Here is an 18,986-nt window from a genome sequence, read left to right as displayed (position 1 = left end):
ACTGATAACCTCTAACTGTGTTTCTATATTTTGTGTTTGAGTTTCAAGTTTAGCGAATTCCGCATATGGAATTCCATAATCACCATAATCAATATCCTCCATTTGTACATTATCCTCTTGAGTTTCAGTCTGTACCTCCTCATGTATTTCCTCTCCAACTATTGCTTTTCCCTTTCTAGTCCTTTCCTCGACCTCTCTAATCCTACCATCCCTTTCTGGAGTTGTCATTTTAATGACGTATATTTTTCAGAAATTAAAAAGCAAAGCGCTTTATGTCAGAGAGAAAAATATGATGCCCAATTCCCTGGTATTTGTTCAATGGTCTTGAATTTGTCTTTGAAGCTGACGCGTCCTCTCATGCTTTAAATTCTTGATCTCTCTTCTCGATCCCTCTCTTCTTGCTTCCCTCAATCCTGAATGTCTCGATTCGATTGTAAATCCTTTGCTTGAAATCGGTGAGGCTAAGGAGATTGGGAAGAACAAGGGAGAAAAAAGGTTTTTTTTTTTTAAACCTTAGGAAGAAGAGGGGTAGAAAAGGTTTTGATGATGTGGCTTTTTCTAAGGTCTTATAGACCTTAGATGATGTGGCTTTTCACAAAGCTTCTGTGCAGTCCGCAAGTCGACCAACGAACATAAGTGTCGAATCGCCTTTCTTGCAAAGTTCGTAAGTCCTCTCTATTCCTACTCTGTTTACGACGGCCGTAAGGTAGCCTTGAAAATACAAAAATTCGAACTCGCAACTTTCCTGCAGTCCCGTTTGACGTACTTATGGTCAGCTTCTAGAATCTGAACATATTTAATTTCTCAAGGGAAGCGTGCGCGTTGCAAGCCGAGGGAACTGCGTTGAGTTGTGATGGAGCTCGGGGGAGAGGCAGGGGCAAAGTCAGAGGAGCTCATCGGATTGCACAGCAACAGGCTGCATCATTCAATGCTGCACGAACGGCACAATTCGGTCCTCTTGCAACTTTGCACTGTTGTGAGCTCCTTTCTTGCACAGCATGCACGCAGCATGGAACTCCCCCATTGCGGGTTGTTGCTGTGCATGGTTTTCCAAATTCTATCGTTGCAGGCTTTTGTTACACATTAAATTACTACTGCGCCATCATTCTGGGTTGTTGCTACTTCAAAGTCCATTGTGGGCTGCACGACTTCAATTCAGCATTAAAGTCCTTCCTGACGTTCATGGCAGTGAGTCTCGTCTCCTTCATTTTCACCTTCCCATAACTCTCGTCCCCTTCGATCTAATACCAATGTTACGGCCTCTTCTAACTCGAGGGCTTTTTCCTCATTTTCCTCCCAACCGCAGACTCCCATGAGCTCCCTCTTGCTTCTGTGAACCCTCTATCGAGTTCCATCCCCCTACTTACCATGTGGAGCTCTCTTTCTAGAATCCTCCCCCTTGCTCAATACCTCCCAAGTGGCCAACCCTCATGGTGCCATGTGTCCAAGTGGACCTTACCATTAAACCCCTCTTTAGGTTCAACTAATGCACCTTTCCATTAATTGCCTAGGCCTAGGATTTCCCCCTAGATCCTAGCCCTCATTAGCCACACGGGTAAGTATTGTCAAGCCCTCATGGTTTCTCCATTACACCGATGTCACGGTATTATAGTTGACGTAACAATAATGTTTCGCTTGTTTATTACACATAACTTTTGATCGGACGGTCAGCGTTGAAATTCCCATGACCCAAGCCATTGACAAAAGAGATTGTGGGAGCTTGGAATTGATGGAAGAGTGATCGAAGAGCTTTTCTAGATAAAATCGAATGGATATGTATGCTAGTTTTTACACAAAGTCCAAAGTGCCCAATAACGAACCCAAACAAAGAAAAGATCAAACTCCTGAGTGCGCGGATGAAAACCAAAGAGCCAGAAGAATTTCCCAAAAGTAGGAGTCGGGAGTCTTGTTCTCAACCGCTATCGAAGAAAATCCAAGAACTCACAAGAGGAATATGGGCAAAACTAGAACAAATGAAGCATAGTCTCTTGAGAAGCCAAACATCTGCGACATATAGCAAGAGCAATGTGTCTACGTGCCAGTAGTTGGCCAGATGGAAGAACCCCTAGAAGAACTCTCCAAAAAAAGACCTGTTGCCGAAGAGAAACTTTATATGGCCAAAGTTGCCTTAGTCTCTTTCTCCACTAGCTAGCTAGTCGATGCATTCGCCAAATGGAATTAGCCTGATCTGAAACCCAAGGTTGAGGCAAAAGGATTTTATATAATGCAAGCACTATAACCTGAGATAGTCTCAAAGGACAAAAGGAGGACTCTCGGGAAGTCGAAATCCAATCCTCCAACCAATCCTAAAGTTCCAAAGGAGGAATTGGGACAAAAGGTGAAAGCATACAAGTAATTTTTTGCCATAGAGGACAATAATGAGATCCCAAGCCATACCGTGTGGTTGCAAGAGAAAAAGGTAAAATAGTTCCATCATTATGAATAACATCCGCAACATAAGTAATTCCTTTGAAGGTAATAAAATAGGAACATCTAGGTTCTTGTAAAGCTAGCGGAGGCTGAAAAGCTTTTGACCAGTGAATGCTTTCCCAGATGGTGTGAAAGATCCACTGGTCATGCAAGCAAACTAGATGATGTAGACTACAGGTCCCAACCATAAAGGTACATTGCAATGGTCAAGAAATACAAGGTACATTGTTGGATGGAGGATCGGTGTGAACATTCTCCCGCATTTTTTTTGTATGAAAAGATGGGATTGAGTGACATGGAAGAGGCCCCATTCCAGATAAGGATGGCAGATCAGTGGCATATCCAACCAATGGGCATTGTTCGGAACAACAAATCAGTATTAAAGGAATGACATCTAGAGTGAATATTGTGGTTCTAAAAATGGAAAAAGGTAATTTGTTCTACCCAATGCTACTGGGCTGCTGACCTTGGTTCAAGATGGCATGGATCAAGCAAGACTGGGGAGCATCCAAAAGCACAGTCCAAAGGTGGTTTTGCAGAAGGAGAACAGACCATTGATTGCACAATATGTCAGCATGCTCACGGAAATGGATGATGACGAGGAACAAGAATTCCTTGATGCGAATCCATCCATTGTACCCTTATGTGAAGTGGATGTGAACCACATTGTGCACCAATACCTGACAGGACCAGCCTAGGTATTCCAGGTTTCAGTCAAAAAACCCAACAAGGTTTGAGAAAAATATGACAAAATGGTCGTAGACTCAGAATTTGAAAAAGAGGCAGAGGACAGTTCCGCACAACAAAAATGGAATGAACATGCGATAAAGAAGCCTTGGACGCATTAAATGAAAAGAACATCGAGAGTTAAGGAAGATGATTTGAAAGAATTGAACCTTGGGATGACGGAAAAACTGCAATCGATGAAAAGCAGGGTGCATTTAATAGGAAAGTCTAGAGAAGATCTGGTGCAATTGTTGATAAAGTTTAAAGAGGCATTTTCTAGGGAATATACAAACATGAAAGGAGTGGACCCAAGTCTTTGTGTGCATCGTATCAACCTCAAATAGGATGCAATGCCAATTATGCAGCAAAGATACAGAATGAATCCAAACTATGCAAAGTTGGTGAAAGAAGAAATTGACAAGTTACTTAGGCCTATCTTATCTACCTAGTGGATAAGGTCACATGGCTGTCACCCATTGTGATTGTCCTGAAAAAGAATGGCAAACTGTAGGTTTGTGTGGACTATAAAAAAATGAATGTATCCACTATAATCAATCCATTTCCTTTGCCCTTTTGCGATTCTAGATGCAACCCCGTCGGACACGAGGTATACAGTTTTCTGGATGGGTTCAATAGGCATAACTAGATTTGGATGGCAAAACGACATTTGTGACAGAATGGGGCGTGTTCCGCCAGCAATGTGATGAATTTTGGCTTCAAGAATGAACCACCTACATTTCAAGGGTGGATATAGAAGGTGTTTGCCCCATAACTCACAACATTTATGAGGGTATTCTTGGATGATTTCAGCGTGTTTGGGAAAAAGGAAAATTACCTTGAACTGAATCAAATCCCCTTATTCTAAGCATAAGATACCCATGGCTCCTCCTTTTTTTAATAATATACATGTGTCTATACGAACAAATAGAGGGTTGGCACAAAGATTCTTGCCACCTCTTCCTGAGTTCTCCCCTTTTATAATATAGCACCCATTGACCTTGAACCAATTCTCAATAATCCTTGCATGGAACCGCTCAGGTAGAAGGGTAGCACATGGTGGTGCCGCCTTGACACCTCAACCATCTTTTGCATACTGGGTGCATAAGTTAAGAGTATTGACTCAGTTTGAATCCAATGAAATGTGCCTTCGGAGTTCGTAGGGGGAGTTCTTTTGGGGCACATCATTTCCGAGGAAGGAATGACAATTGACCCAAGAAAAGTGGAAGCCATTCAAGAAGCAAAGGCACCATGAAATGCAAAGGAAGTCATGCGATTCATTTGCCAAATCAAGTGGCATAACCGATTTATGCAATACCTTTCCCATGTATGTCACCCCTCACAAAGTTTACAAAGAAGGATAAACAATACATCTAGAAAGAGGGTCAGGAGAATGCATTCCAATTATTGAAAAAGATGCTAGTGGTAGCACTAATTTTGGTTTCGCTAGATTGGAACTTGGAATTCCATGTGTTCATAGATGCATCAGACATTGCTATCAGGGTAGTACTGATGCAAACACATAGGTCTAGATGGTTCCAACTAGTGTACTATGCAAATCAGACTTTGTCACCAGTGGAAAGAAATTTTTCAGTCACATTGAAAGAGAGGGACTAGGTATGATCTACTCAATACGGAAGGTTTGACATTATCTTCTTGTTTTCGGTGGTGTTTCATGTTGACCATCAAGCATTACTATATTTAATGAATAAGCCTCAGTTGTTGTCAAGAAGGTTGGCTCGATGGATATTGTTGCTACAAGAGTTCCAATACCAAGTGATACATACACCAGGAACAAAACACTTGGTGGAAGATTACCTGAGTAGATTAGAAACAAGGGAAAGCTCGGATAAAGGCATCCCAAATGACTTACCAGATGCTGCATTGTTTGTAGTACAAGTGATGAGGACAACAAATTAATATAACTAGATGTTACAATTCCTCATAGAAGGGGTTTGTCTAGAGACATTTACGAAGGATCAACGATGTTGATTGGCACTAAGGAGTAAACCATTTATGGTTATTGCAGGGCATGTTGTACAGGCATAGAATTGACCAAGTCATTCGACATTGTGTCCCCCCAGGATACAAAGAGCATGAAGTATTACAAGAAGCTCATTAGGGGGCAGCAGGTGGACGCTTTGCCAATGAGATCATAGGAAAGAAAAGTTTTTAGGCCAAGCTTTGGTGACCAACATTGCTCAAGGATTCTCTTTGCACCCAAGTGCTAGTATTGCTAAAGAGATGGACAACCTATTAATGCAGACCGATTACCTCTAAATCTTGTCCTCCCACTTGATCCATTTCAAAAATGGGGATTAGATTTCGTAGGACCGATAAAGCATGTGGCACAAATCACAAGGAATTAGTACATTCTAGCGGCAATAGATTACTGCACCAAGTGGATGGAGGCACAAAGTGCTCAAAGATAACTCCTCATCTAGCACATGAAAATTTCTATATCAAAAGATCATAACCCATTTTGGATGTCTGATTGAATTGGTATCGGATCAGGGGGACCACTTCTTGGGAAGGGCAGTAAAGAAGCTAACGACAATTCACATGATTATACACAAAGTGGCATCAACATATCACCCACAATGCAATGGGCAGGTAGAAAGCACCAATAAAATAATTAAATGACAGTGTCGAAAAATAATGATTGGGATACAAAACTTGATTCAGCTTTGTGGGCATTTCGAATCACTACAGAGAAATTGGGTCTAGAGCAGTCAGTGGAATTTCGCCAAGAGCAACTCACACATCTCAAAGAAGATCGGTTTAAAAGTTAGTATACAACATAAATAATTCAGTCTCGCGAAGACAAGCAACATGATAGGTTGTTTAAAGAAGGGGATTGGGTTTTGATGTTTAGCTCCAAGTTGGAAAAATTCTCGAGCAAACTAAAGTTGAGGTATGATGGGCCATTAAAATCATTGAGGATATGGGTCAAGTGATAATCCATCGGTTAAGGGATATGCATGGTTTTATCCTACCCAAACCCATGAATGGGTTTCGACTCAAGCCTTTTCTTGTTCTGCAAAATAGGTCCGCCGATGGGTCGAAAATAGTCGGATCGGCTAGGAATGGATTTGAAAAATCGGAGTTGAGTCCGATGGTTTGGAACTAGTTGGAAATCGAAATCAGGCCGACGTTTCGGATGTGGCACTCCGATATCTCGGGGTTATAAAAGTAGCCATTAGTACTTGGAAGGGTGACAGTGAGAGTTTGCACTTGTGGAGGTTACCTTTAAAAAATTCATGCTCCCATTGTGTGAATACTCACAATCTCTATGATTGCATCCTTCCAGGCGTCTATATTCCTTGTTTCTGTCAATCGCATTAGAATCCCCTACAACCTCCTCAGCATGCAAGGCACATTATGTAATCTTCCTGAAGATGTTTGAGGAGAAAGCTGGAAGTAGTTTGACAAGCTTAAGAGTATTCTGAACATGATTCGACCCAAACATGAAGAAGCACAAAGTCACATGGGTGACGCGATGGTCACTAAGGAGTCAAGCCCCAAGGAAAATTATCAAGCAGCAAGAAGAACAAACCATGGAGTCACCCGTGAGTGGTAAGAGGTTGTCTTTGGATACTTCAACTTGCTTAACAAATCTCAAATTCAATTTAGATTATGGAAGGGTGCAAAATGCAATTGGTTTACACAACATGCGACTGCATGCATATCACAAGCTTCCATGGTGGACATGGGCAATGAATATGGAAGCAGAAGAATAGTTTCACCATCTTTAGAGCATGGAAGGTAATTTGATACCAAAAATGCCAATCACACCAAAATTAATCTCTAAGATGTTTCAATTGTGGTGGGATCCGAAAGCCCTGCCAAAATCACCAAACAGATATGCAGATGAGATCATGATGAAAGAATTTAGCCCATGGTTTCACTCAAAGGGTTATTTTTTGGTAAAAATTTCACAGGGAGAACATCGAAAGGAGTAGTGCTATTGGTTTTTGGAGAGGGTTTTACTGTTGACAAAGTACAATTATTTCTCCCTGAATAATTATGCACTGATGCATTATGTCAAAATGGGTAATCATGCTTTCGCTATTTGTGGTGATTGCTAGATGCATGACACTCTAGACATCTAAAGAACGTGGTCCTATGAAGGTCATACACGATACCTTCGGCACCATCCCACACGTGAAGGTCAAGATGGTCATAAACCATCTTCTTTGAAGGCCACTGATTGGCTTAACACTTGGATAGCGAATGGAGAGCATCCTCCACTAGGTGTAAAGAGACATTCGACCTTTCATGAGCTTCCTTATTGGGGTTAGCTATAGATTAATCATCTCTTAGATCCATGCATATCTTCAAGAATGTGGGGCCTTCTATTTGGGCATATTTGGTTAATGAGAAAGACACAATTGAAGCACGAGAAGACTTAAGAGATAAGGATAGGATGCACTAGTTGTGGCCCTGAATTCATGGTTACAAACTAGCTCTCCCGAAAGCACCGTTGATATTTTCCAAGAGAGAGAAGGCAATGGTCAAAAATGACATTACCTCTTTTCGAACACCAACAGGATGCATAAAATGCTTGAAAGGATCGTTTACAAAGAGCAATAAGCTTAGTGGCCTCAAGTCCCATGATTGGCACAAGTTCTTACAAGTATGTAGCCATATTTTGAATTGATATATGCTAATGCTTGACGATCTTATAATTGCGTGCATTACTATAACTATGATTGTGATGGATTGCTATGGCTCTTTCATTGCTTGGATAGTTTAGCCTTCTAATTATAGTAAAACATATGGTTATTATTAAAAGATGTTAGAAAAGCTATCTACAAGATCAGTGATATTGTGAGGTATGCTTGCTATCATATCACCTTATATTCTATTTAATTTTGAATTATGCAAAATTTTTGAATCTTATATGGGTACATGAAATAGATGGATCCCTAAAAAATAAATCTCTTTATCAAGCATCGAGAAGGCTAGGGTAGACTCCATCAAAGCTATGTGCTTGCTTGAGAAGAACTTTCGCTTAAGCATTATGATGACTGAAGTGCACTTCTTATACACATAGTAGAGCAAGTCGCAATTGTAGGAACAATTCTAGTCATTGGATGTTTTTCCTCGAATAGATTTTGAAAACTTTAAAGGAATTTGTAAGGCAAAAAGCAAGACCTAAAGGAAGCATGGTAGAGGCTAGCTTGTGCAAGATTCATTAGTATATATGACTGAGTTTCTTGCATCTATGGGTGTTGATATGCCACATGCTTGGCATAATAAGGATGATGATTATATCTTTGCCAAGATTGTTCAAGTGAAATGAATTCAAAGAAAGATGGACAAAGAGTTAAGGGAGAAATTCAACAAGTTTTGTATCCTCAATAGCAAGGACATCCTAAAGTGGATTCATAGATATGAAGAGGCCAAAACAAAAAGATAAAATGCAAGGAGGAGATTTAGAGCTTTGCACAAGCGAACACAACCATATCCACAAGACCTTTCTCTTCTCCCAAAGACATGTCACACGATTGGCTACAACAAGCTCTTCGTAAAGCTAAAGGTGATGGAGGTATAGTGACCAAGCAAGAGTAGGAGTTTGCAAGTGGATGTGATTATCATGTAAGTTTCTTACTTTTTGATTTACTTAAGTTAATCATGGACACAATTGCTATAAATTGTAACCTCATTGTTTTAATTATTTTATTTTGTAGACAAAAAGTACAATGCACTATGGTCGTACGGACGACATTTTCATGTTTAATTCATCTGTTCGACGAGTGCCTTATGTGATTGTGGAGTCATTGAAAACTTCATACAGGATATCTGAGCAAGTGCATCCGATACCAATCTCCTTTCCTCATAATTAGATTATTGTGGGACCATACACAAAATCTATCAAGTTGGATTTAGACTATTTAGTATTTTTATTCTTGATCTAAGATGGTTTAGAACTATCTATAAGGATCCCAATGCTACGATCAGGAGAGATTTTAATGGTCTTTTTGCCATAGACTCCACCAAACTCTTGACCAATGAAAGTGATACTTTGTTCTTCTCGAACAATGTGAGCAAGTACGTCTTTATTTTTAAACAATGAAGACATGTTCATACTTAAGCATAAACTAATATAACTAATGACCTACAAGAAAAGATGAAGATCACGTATGGACTAAGAAGAAAGTGAAAATAATGTCATCATAATAGAGGAAGCTGGAGATCATGACATTGGGGAAGAAGATGGAGATCTTGTATCAATTGATATGATTAAAGAGGGTGTATTAGAGAAACAAGCCTTAGGTAGTTATATAGATCATGATGATATAGGTGAGCTGAACATAGAACTAGAGATAGACTTATTTGGTGTGATGGGCTTGATTGAAGACCCAACCTTTGATGTAAATGCTACTAATTGATTCTTTTGCCATCAAGAAGGCTTCTTATCCTTGGCTATTTCACTTTTATACTTGCAGTATGTTGATTTAGAAATTAAGTTCATCATGACTATATGAGTATTTTTAACTCAAACTTGGTGTATATAGTCTTACATTTTTTATCTTTAAAATGATCAAACTTATAGCTTAATTTTGGGTCCTATTGCAAATAATGTTCTGTAATTCCATCGAGGAATGCTAGAGCCGACAGTCTTACAAAATCATGCATGAGGTAGGTATCATAGTAGTCACAGTACTACCTGTTGTGGAAAGACAAATGACCAAATCTGAGGGGAACATTTAAATGGAAAATACAAAAAAAGCTTGATCTTGTATTCTAACCTTGATCTTAGATAAAGACAAACAATATGAAGGAATTACCTTGATATACCATGACATGAACTACACACGATGTGCAATTTACTTGCTGCTCCATGTAGGAATGAGAGCAAACTCTCTCTCTCTCTCTCTCTCTCTCTCTCACACACACATATGTCCTATTCAACCTCCAGGTGAACGGGACATGCCACCGCAATCTAATATCCCTGGACCCTTGGGTATGTCAAGTTGTACATGAGCTCCCATAAACCCTTGTTGGGAATAGTATCAAAGGCTTTTCTAAAGTCCGCAAAGTAACAATGTAGTGTGTGTTCCTTGAGTCTAGTTTCTTCCATGATAACACAAAGGGTAACTAGACGGTCTATTGTGGAGTGATTTGACCTGAAATCTGCTTGACCAATTGCCCTTTTTGCATGCTCCTCTCTCCATAGACTTATCCTTTTTTCCATAATTGTGCCATACAACTTTGCGAAGATGAAGCCTACCATGATAGTTTAGTAGTGGAGACCTCATTCTTATCCCCCCCCTTGTATATAGGTTTAATTCAATTGTCTTGCCTTTCTTTGGGGGAGGGGGGGAGAGAGAGAGAGAGGAGTGCACAAGATGCTAGATTTTACATTCCATGTATTAGAAGTGTTTGGGTAGGATGGTCAACCCCACCCGTGAGCCCCACATAAGGGGGACCCTAGGGGCTTGACCATTGTAGGAGTTGTGGGTATAGGAGAGGCTGCCATCATGCAAGCACACTATATAGGTGGCACATGAGTCAGTCGATAGAATGGTCAGCCCCACCTGTGAGCCCCACATGAGGGGGACCCTAGGGGCTTGACCATTGCAGGAGTTGTGGGTATAGGAGAGGCTGCCATATGCAAGCACACTATATAGGTGACACATGAGTCTAAGTCGAAAGAATATTTCCACTTGAGCTATGGGCAATGCACGGCTACCTCACGAGCAACATCGTGATCAATAGCATGAGGCATCATGTACCCATATGCTTGGTACAAGGGTTGGGTCTATCAAAGAACATTGATGAGGCAAGCCAAATCTTAGATGTAGAGCAAAATCCATCTATGGACCAAAATACTTGGCAATATGGACTTGACCTTGATGACAAATTCTATGGTATTTCGAAAGATTGAGCTCCATGCTGAGTCCCTAGAGAAGAAAAAATGTCATCTAGATGATTCAACTAGTACTTTGACTTCATTGATCAACAAACTTTTTGAAACTCAAGTTAGGATGGATATTCAAAGAAGGGCTCTACGATCATCTGCGCATAGTAGTGTGCTAATGATGCCTCATGGTGAGGGCAATTTCGTTCTGAGTAGTCACAGTGGTGCTTGTAAAGAGTCAATGAAACCACCCATATGCAATGGAGACAAGAAAGAGGAATATAAAGACACTCTTTACACCTTTTCTTGGGTGTTCGCATTAATGCTTATAAAATGTCCGTGAAACCACCCATATTCAATGGAGAGGAGAAAGATAAGAATAAAGACGCTCTTCACACCTTTTCTCCATAAATGATAAGATCTCCATAGAATGAAATCTTCCCCTTCTAAGTTGCAATCTATTGACACTGGTTATTTTTAGGCAACAAAGCATACAAATGGTGTGAAATCTAGCCCTTCTAAGTTGCGCGTTATTAAACCTGGTTTATAAGCAAAGCATACAAGTGTGGATGGACTTGCATGACAATAAGCAAGTTCAAGGTACTTGGTTGGAATTTGAGAAGGTTGTTTTAAAAGATTGTAACAATGCAAAATCAACTTTTCTTACTGAAGATGGATAACGGTGACTCAATAAGTAAGCATCTGGTCAAGATAAAGTGTTGAAGGACCAATTAGCTACTATTGATCAGAAGGTTGACAATTGTATGCTCAATAAAAAGTGCCTAAGAGCTACAATGGTTGGTGACAACTCTTACAGCTAGAAAGAGATTGAAACCATTAAACTTTGAAGAGCTCGATCCCTTGTTCATTCAAAATGAAGCAAAGGCAAAAGTTTTTTTAGGATACTGGAAATGAGAGAGCGTTTAATGCTTCCACCAAAGGTAAATTTAGGGCAAGCACGAGAAAGGCAAGCCGAAGAACAAGAACAGAGGTAATGAGGCTTCCAAGGACGGTGACTCTTTTGACCGAGAGTGCGAGAATAACGAAAGAAGTAACATTACCATGATATCCTACATCTAGTGAACGATTGGCAATTCAAAAGTAAAAGAAGGAAGACCAATCTAAGGAAGATGAGCTTGGGAATCAAAAAGCAAAGGAGGAGCTATTCTCCCTAGATTGGTTATGTGGAGCAAGAGATGACAATGCTCATGTTTGATAATAAGCAATGGTTAGAAGATCTAGGATCCTTTGTGAAGGTGAAGGAGAGTACAAGTTGCTCAAAGGATGTTGAGAATGAGGTTGAGCTCAATTTGTTCTTGAGAGCTTTTGAAAGGACGTAGATGACGAGGATACATCTTTGGGTCACGGTGGGTCCACAATGTGACACTAAGGTCATTGTTCCTCTTGTAAGACCCCATATGAGGAGAGCATTTTGACATGATGCACATGTGTAGGATTGGGGGGCATGATAGAAATCCATATGGGCATGAGATATGCAACATGGGAAGGTCATGTTGGATCAAAGATCTTCTTGAGCACACGCAAGTTGTGCATATGCAATCATTGCATTCTCTGTCACCACATTTGGCTTTGACAATTTGGTGAAACACCATGCAAGTGTTATGATGCTCTCACATTATGGTATATGAGTTATCAGAACATATCCATCCACCTCACACGCTCTTACAACAATACATCATTCAGGCTGCCACTTTACATATTTATCGATGAGGCTGTCCACAAATTTCTCAAGTTCACAACCACGATAAATGATATTAGCATGAATAAGCTTGCCCTGATCTAGGGGGACTCTTGCTATTTCTGAGTTCTCTGAGCTTGTTCTTGTGCACATATCACGTACAAGTATTCCTGAGTGTGCTCAATCTAGATCTAACTGGAAAAAATCTTCCATTTCAAGGTCAGGCTCTGGAACAACTAGCCACACTTTCTCTAACACATCATTGCCACACTTTCCATAAGCTGATCCATGTGACTTAATCTCGCTTCGATAGTTTCTCGAGCTGCCCATGTGCATTTATTAGGCTACCAGCATTTGTCTCAATCAATTTCTGGCATTCCTGAAAAGCCTCCTAACCTTCTCATGCTAGGCATACCACAACTATTGCATTTTACACCACCACAGCCCTATTTGATAATTGTACAAGCCTCCTTTAGACTGCCACATGTGGCATACATATGGATGAGGATACTCCACATGTGGCATACATATAAATGAGGATGCTTCTAATAGAATCATAACCACTTTCAAGAATGCAATTGTGGATCAGCTTGCTTGGTCCACTAAAGATTCTACCAAATGCAGCCAATGAAAGAAAAAGAGAACAGAGCAACACTTTATAGAACATGGCAACTGTGGGCACTGAAAAGCCACAGCAATAAATTAAGGTAAGATGCAAAACTACCTAGAAAAGCTCACATGAAAACAGCTTGCTCCACTACTACAGACTTCCACAAATGGAAGATGAATCACCTTGCCTTGCTCCAACGTTGCTATGCTAGAGCACTCTGTGTGTGTGTGTGTGTGTGTGTGGTCTGTGTGTGTGTGTGTGTGTGGATCGTGTGTGTGTGTGTGTATGAGGAGAAGGTGTGCTGTTCAGCCTCGCCAAGGATCCCGTAAAGCCTCCCTTTCTGTCCGTACACCTGTACAGTCGCTGTACGGTTTTCGTATGGCTGTACGAACAGCTAGGTTAGGTCTGGCTTACCTCTGCGTAGTTCTGTACCTGTCTACATCGCCGTACTTTTTTTTGACAACCACCTTTCATACGTCCGTACAGCCCCGTCCGCATTTCCGTGCAGTCCAGTCTTTTCCGTGCCCCGTCTGCATCTCCGTACAGTCCAGTCTTTTTCCGTACAGCCCCATCTGTATCTCAGTACAGTCCAGTCTTGACCATACAATCCAGTACCCTTTCCGTACAGTCCTGAGTCTTGCTCTTGTACTTTTCGTAGTCTTGTGTCTCGCTTGTTTTGATTCTATACTTCTCCATACAGTCCCTCTTGCCTTGTCATATCTCAATCATGGCTTTAGGTTCAAATATTTGTACATATGCTCGAAAAGAAAGACCCGCAGATGCTAAGCGCCGCCCTTCACAGCTTGCAACACAAGATGATGAACTTACTATGGAAGCTCAATACGTGTTTGATACCCTTAAGGATGACTTTCAACAGTCACGACAAGAATGGGGCAAACCAGTTCCAGAGGTCACGTACAAATTGAAATTGCCATCCCTCGTGAATCCTCTCAGGAAGTTATCTCAAACCACGGTTATAATTTTCTTTCCAAGAAAAATCCCAGCAGCCAGTGATGTCGCACAGTGGATTAAGTCCATCCTTAGAGGATGCTTTGTAGAGAGAGTATATTTTGCATCTAGAGGCTTTTATGAGGTGCATTTATCAGACGCTTTGTGCAAGCAGAGGCTACTTGAGCTCTCTCCCCTCTTTTACGAGAAGCAGATGGTCCATGCTATGCCCTAGTCCCCAAACAAGGATTATCAAAGCCTTATACGACATCATTGTCCTGTATGAGTTGAGGTTGTTAACTTCTCGGACTATATGCATGAAGAATTGCCTGGCCTGGCTGCTTCTTTGGGATAGGTCATTTGTCCTCCACGCCCTATGGGAAACCGTAACAGGTTTTGCATTCTCTGGGACACTGATACACCTACTGAGAGTGCTCTCAACGGAAGCAAGAACGGAAGAAGGAGAGAGAGAGACAGAGAGCCACACAAGTTTTGGTGGGTGCAGAACCACCCTAATCTTCTTTTTTATTCATTTATATATGTGTTTGAGTATTGTACATAACCGGGGTAAAGGCACAGTGACCTTTAACCCCCACAACCTCCCACTTAAAGGACAATGTGCCTTTAAGGGAGAACAACCAGTGAGCATACTATCCAATGCCCATCAATACACGACAATACTCAAACCGCTGACTAGGTAGACTCTTCGTCAGCATATCTGCAGGGTTATCATCTGTATGAACCTTGACAAGCTCTATGCGCTTGTCCTCAAGTACCTTCCTGATGAAATGGTACCTGACCTCAATGTGTTTGGTCTTTGCATGAAAGACCGGATTCCGTGCTAGCTGAATAGCACTCATGGAATCACTATGCAATGTCGGTACACCTGTATGAATCCCCAAATCTCCCACTAGCCGATCAAGCCATATAGCCTCCTTGCAACCCTCTGTGGCTGCAACATACTCAGCCTCTGTGGTAGACAAAGCAATGCACTTCTGTGCACGAGACATCCACGACACTGCACCACCTGCAAAGGTGAACACATAACCAGAAGTGGATCTCCTACTATCCACATGCCCTGCATAGTCTGAATCTGTGTACCCAAGTACACGCATGTCTCCTTTACCAAAGCAAATGCACATCTCCTTGGTACCCTTCATGTACCTCATGATGCACTTAACTGCCTCCCAATGCCTCTTTCCTGGATTAGCCATATACCGGCTAACAACTCCCACTGCAAATGCAATGTCTGGTCTAGTAGCTATCATAGCATACATAAGACTCCCAACTGCTGATGCATAAGGAACCTTGGCCATCATGGCCCTTTCCTCATCTGATTTGGGACTATCTGTATGACTCAGTTTCACATATGGAGGCAATGGAGTACTCACTGCCTTCCCCCCCTCCATATTGAAACGCTGCAATACTTTTGTAACATACTCTTTTTGTGAAAGCCAAAGGAGTTTCCTACTCCGATCACGCGTGATGCGCATACCAAGAATATGACCTGCAAATCCCAAATCCTTCATATCAAAGGCCTCATGCAACTTGGCCTTTAATGCATCTAGCTCATAAGTATTCTTGCTAGTCAATAGCATATCATCCACATATAGTGCCAGGATTATCAGGCTACTATCCTTAGCCCTTTTAGTGTAGAGGCAGTGATCAATTTCACTCCTTCTAAAACCCTGAAACCGAATGAAAGCATTAAACTTCTGATACCATTCTCTAGGTGCTTGCTTAAGACCATAGAGACTCTTCTTTAGCTTGCAAACTAAATGCTCTTTGCCCTTTTCTTCAAAGCCTTCCGGCTGCACCATGTAAATTTCCTCATGCAAATCCCCATGCAAGAAAGCTGTCTTGACATCCATCTGCATAAGCTCCATATCCTCTAATGCCACTAGTCCAAGCATACATCTAAGTGTGGTCATCTTCACAACCGGAGAGAATATCTCATCAAAGTCCACACCCTTCTCTTGCTTGAACCCTTTAGCAACCAAACGGGCCTTGTACCTAGGCACATCATCACCTGTGACCTTCATTTTGTAGACCCATTTACATGGCAATGCTTTCTTTCCATGTGGCAAAGAAACCAAGTCCCAAGTCTTATTCTTCATAAGTAAACTCATCTCTGATTGCATAGCATACTCCCACTTGCGTTGATCCTCACGCATCATAGCCTCTCTGTAGCAATAAGGCTCCCCGCAATCAGTAAGCATCACATAGTCTACCCCTGGAACAAACCTATCAGGTGGTCTAGACACTCTAGATGATCTTCTCAAGGGCATTTCAGCTTGTTGTCCCACTTGCATATCAGCCACATTTGGCTCATCATTTCCACCAATAGATGATCCATCATCTACCCTTGATTGTATACCTGTGGGAGTACTTGGTTGTACCATTTCTTGCACATTTGGTGCATGGACAGCTTGCTATCTATCAACATATGCAGGTGGATTCACATCCTGGAAAGTGATTCTCCTCATTTCCACATCCCTCATGGGTGCCTTATGCATCTTCTTCTCATTGAAGACCACATCATGGCTGCGTATGATCTTCTTTGCTTCTGGATCCCAGAGACGATAGCCCATCTCTCCACTTTCACCATAACCCAGAAAGATGCATTTCCTAGACTTAGGATCTAGCTTCTTTCGAAGCTCTTTTGGCACATGTGCATATGCCTCACACCCAAATATACGCAAATGAGAGTAAGAGGGCTTCTTGCCACTCCATGCCTCTTCAGGAATACCACCATCCAAACTCTTACTAGGTGATCTATTGATCACATGCACTGCAATCTTCATTGCCTCAGCCCAAAAACCACCAGAAAGACTTGCATTGGAAAGCATGCATTGCAACCTTTCTTGAATGGTACGGTTCATCTTTTCTGCAACTGGATTTTGCTCTGGAGTACGAGGGGATGTGAGCTCCCTCTTAATCCCACGTGTATCACAGAAATGCTGAAAGTCATGAGAGAGATACTCTCCACCATTGTCAGTTCGTAGGCATTTAAGCGTTCTACCTGACTGATTCTCAACCAAAGCCAGCCATTTCTGAAATACCTAGAACACATCACTCTTCCGAGCTATAGCATAAGCCCACACTTTCCTAGTTGCATCATCAAAGAATGTCACATAGTATTCGTAGGCATTTAAGCGTTCTACCTGACTGATTCTCAACCAAAGCCAGCCATTTCTGAAATACCTAGAACACATCACTCTTCCGAGCTATAGCATAAGCCCACACTTTCCTAGTTGCATCATCAATGAATGTCACATAGTATTCAGCCCCGCCTAATGACCGTGTAGGCATGGGACCACATATATCTGAATGCACCAAATCAAGCATTTTAAACTCTTTCTTTCCCCTTCTTTTATGGGCTGATTTAGTCTGCTTCCCATAGAGACAATGCTCACAAAATTCAAAATCAGAGAAACTCAAATGCGGTACATAACCCAAACGGCATAAGAGTTTCATTCCATTCTGGCTCATGTGTCCCAACTTGCAATGCCACAAAGAAGTGCTTGGCTGCTCGGTTATTGCAACAACATGATCAAATACCCCTGATACATGTAAGGGATACAAAGTCCCACACTTGGCACCCCTAGCCAAAAGCATAGAGCCCTTTTGAATTTTCTAACTTTGAAAGCCAAAAGTGGTGTGAAAACCAGCATCATCTAGCTGACCCACTGAAATAAGACTCTTGGTCAACTTGGACACATGTCTCACATGTTTCAAAACAAATGCAGACCCATTTGCAAAAGAAAACTTTATGTCACCTGCTCCCACTATGTCACATGCATAGTCATTTCCAAGATGCACACAACCTGTCTTTCCACTATCATAAGTGGAGAACCATTCCCTATGGGGAGTAACATGGAATGAAGCACCAGAATCCAAAATCCAATCCTGGGAATATGCATCATCTGAAGTGGTAAGCAACTCTGCAGATAAACTAGACATGAAGAGAACATCATTGTCACTATCATGTGTGACTGCATTGATCTCCTCGATCTTCACTTTTCCTTTGTCTTCCCTTGGACTCTCTTCCTTTTGATTTGCACCCCAATTTGCATTCTTTTTCTTATCCTTTTGCTCTCTTTTCAGCTTGTAGCAATCCTTTTTCATATGGCCCTTCTTGCCACAATGGTAACACTCAATGTTCCGTGCTCTGGATTTGCTACGAGACTTCCCTCTTTCTTGGGACTTCCCCCTGAACTGTGATCTGCCCCTTTGCACATTTAAGGCTGCATCCTGCTTGTTGCCATCCATAGACTTCCGTCTAATCTCCTTGGCCAACAAGCTACCCACAACATCATCAAATTTCAGTACTCCACCAGGTGCAGAGTTACTGACAGCTGTACGGAAGGTATCCCATGAGGATGGCAATGAACATAAGAGAAATATTGCCTTAGTCTCCGCATCAAAATTCATCTTCTGAGCCTGAAGCTGGCTGAAAATAATATTAAATTCATTCAAGTAAGAAGCAATGGAGACCCCTTCCTTCATCTGCAGCTCAAACAACCTCTTCATGAGGTAAACTTTATTAGAGGCAGTTTCCTTCTCATAAGTGGCACACAGTTTCTTCCACAAATCTTCCGTAGTCTACTCATTTACTACTGTGAAATAAACTGACTCTGCAAGATGAAGTCTAATAGTAGACTTTGCTAATGCATCCAACTCATTCCAATCATCCTCAGACATATTTG

The sequence above is a fragment of the Dipteris shenzhenensis genome, chromosome 5 (genome assembly GCF_047967505.1).
Source record: "Dipteris shenzhenensis isolate YYH24624 ecotype China chromosome 5, Dip_SZ_1.0, whole genome shotgun sequence".
In the NCBI taxonomy this organism is placed as follows: Eukaryota; Viridiplantae; Streptophyta; class Polypodiopsida; order Gleicheniales; family Dipteridaceae; genus Dipteris; species Dipteris shenzhenensis.
Note: the sequence above shows the minus strand (reverse complement) of the source record.